This window comes from Octodon degus, unplaced genomic scaffold, assembly GCF_000260255.1.
Source record: "Octodon degus isolate 3935 unplaced genomic scaffold, OctDeg1.0 scaffold00001, whole genome shotgun sequence".
NCBI lineage: Eukaryota > Metazoa > Chordata > Mammalia > Rodentia > Octodontidae > Octodon > Octodon degus.
In genome coordinates, this window is record NW_004524577.1 from 23,542,634 (window position 1) to 23,545,737 (window position 3,104).

A 3,104-nucleotide genomic window follows, 5' to 3' on the forward strand; every position below is an offset into this window, starting at 1 on the left:
GCTGGCATGTGGTGCTGGGGGATTGAACCGTGGTCCCTGATGCCTTGCCAAGCTTGTTCTAAGTAGGTGCTTTAGACCACTGAGCCATCTCTCCAGCCCTCTCTCTCTCTTTGTGTAGTGACAGGGATCAAGCTTGGGACCTTGCACTTGCCATGCAGGTGCTTATGCCACTGAGCTATAGCCCTGGCCCGAGACACACTCTCAGTTGCATTTGATGGCAAGTAATTTTGTGTGTTGACTTGAGACTTGCATTTTTCGCTTAGCAATATGTTTTAGAGACCTTTACTATCAGCATGCATATGTCTTCCTCATTCTTCTTAATGGTGCTGCATAATTTTGTTAGAATGTATGCATCATAATGTATTTGATGATTCCCTTATTAATGGCATTTAGGTTTCCAGCTTTTTCTTTTGACAAACAGTTGTATTAGTTACTCTTTTTTTTTTTTTTTTGGTGGAACCGGGGATTGAACTCAGGTCCTTGCGCTTGCCAGGGAAGCACTTATTCCACTGAGCCATCTCCCCAGCCCTTAGTTACTCTTATTGCTGGGACAAAATACCCAGAACTTAAAGCTAAAGGTGGAAAGGTTTATTTGGCTCAGAGTTTGTAGAGATTCATTTCATAGCTGGCTGGCTCCAAGGCAGAATGGCTTGGCAGGGAGGCATCACAGAGGAGAAACCCTTCATGGAAGGTAGAAGAGGGAAGGCAGCAAGGCAAGCAGCAAGCTACAAGTGCTAAGCACCAAGCAACACTAGTCTTCTTTCTGTGTCATATAATTTATCCAGTTTACCTACCATTAGGGTGGGTGGTGCTCACACCTTTAGTCCTAGCACTGGGAATCAATCGCAGCATCACATCCTTGATTACAGCAGCACATACCCTAGATGCAGTCACCTCTGAAAAGCCCCCCTGTGACTGTATGAGGCTTTGGGGGGACATCTAGTTATAGGTCTTAGCAACAATGTAATAATGAATTAGATAAAAATTTTGTGTCTTGCTTTTTCCATTTAACTCTGTGTGTCTTCACCATCACAGTTATTTTTAAAATTATACCATAATGTTCTATCATGTTTTTAAAAAATCATTTGCCAACCCTTGTTTTATTTTATATTTATTTATTTATTTATTTATTTATTTATTTGTAGAACCAGTGATTGAACTCAGGGCCTTGTGCTTGCCAGGCAAACACTTATTCTACTGAGCCATCTCCCCAGCCCCCTCTATTGTGTTGATGCGTGATCATTTTTTAAATCATTGTTTCACTGCTCACTGCACGGGCAAAATTTTTTTTAATGTATACCATAGATGTGTGTATTTACATATTGAATACACTATAATGTGTGTATAATTACATACTTATATATTTAATATATATTTCAAATATGTAATTATATTATATAAAAGACATGATGTGCACATACTACGTGTAACCCTCCTTTGAGTTATTTTCTTATTCTCAAAGTGGGATAAATTGATCAACTTTACAGAGCTTTGTTTCGGTTGTACTGCACCACCTACTAGACAGTCTCTACATAAAACAAATGTTGTAGAGATGTGGAAGTTGCATGCACTACTATGTTTCATTTAGAAACACAGGTAAGCCTGGTATGTTTATTATGCATCCTCAGGAAATAGATCCTGAAGGCAATGATTGAAAAGAGGGGCCCCATCTCTGAGGCCTGTGCTGTGTGATTGCAGAGCCATATTCTCGTTAGTAGGTATGCAGTTTTAGCATCTGCACTGCATACATACAAGTTCTTACTGGTGGAAACCAAGAGGTGACCAGGGAATCCTTCTGGACCCAGCCCATGCCCAGTGTGTGAGTGAGACCTTCAGCTGTGCTCTTAGGACCCCTCCAAACCCCTCCAGAACCAGCCCAGGCTGTGCGTGTGAGAACTTCTACCGTGCTTTTGGGACCCCTATAGACTCAGCCCAAGCCCAGACCCTGTGTATGGGGGAGCTTCCGTACTCCCCTTTGCCTGCTGGACCCCTCCAGACCCAGCCCAGGCCTGGCATATAGGCCTGGTATGAAATTCTACAGCTGAAGTCCCTGCAGAGAGGCTAGGGGCCAGAACCACCCAGCTAATCCTGGAGCAGAACATCTTTCCAGAGGGGCATAACAGATTCCAAGGGCTGCAGCAGGAAGAAGCTGAGCACAGCAGCCAGACCTAAGCTACACACAACTGGATGAATTCAAACTTTGTAGATCTGCACCCAGTAAGCTGAGACACTTTGCTAGACTCCAATCTATAAAAGCATCCTTCCTCTTTCTCTCTTGACTGAGAGAGAGGGCAAAAGGTAACTGGGGTGAGCCAGTCTGCCTGGAAAACACCAGGCACACGAAGGGAGGCAATCAGACAGGACTTAGTGGCACTAACTTAAATACAAATTCCCAATTTAATATCTGTTTAGCTATATAGCCATAATGATTGCTCTTACTGCTTAAAATACAAAGTCATTAGTTACAAAAGTTTGCCAACTGCTAAATATCATCACCCACTATTAGTGTTCCTTATTGTAGGTCTGTAAATACAAAACTATAACTGCCGTAATCATATAATCTCTCTTGGGTAAGAATTTCAGTAGGTGCTGAGGTTATAACTGCACCAAGGCGCTACACCAAAGGTCAGAGGACAGTACTATACAAAATGACAAAGAAAATGAGCAAAATGCAATCTCAGGCCCAGAGCCCAGAACAAATGCAGAAGACACTAGCATAGAAGAAATTGGGACTCACACAGCTGAAATGTCTGAATTAATAGTGCCTGAAGTAAAGAAACAACTGCAGAAAGGTATAGAGGAACTCAGATCAGAAATAACCTCTGAAATAAAAAAAGAAATCTCTGAATTAATAGCATCTGAAATAAAGAATCAAATGCAGAACCATATAGAGGAACTCAGATCAGAAATAATCTCTGCAGTAAAAAAAGAATAACTATAATGAAAAGTAATAACTGTTTCTCAAGAAGGCACTAATAAAAAATTAAGGAGATTAGAAAAATGATGGAGAGACCCAGTCCTAGCCCAGGTCCGGTGAGTGTGCGGAGAGTTTCCTGCTACCCTGCGCTGGCGGGACCAGTCCCAGCCCAGGCGCAGCGTGGGCC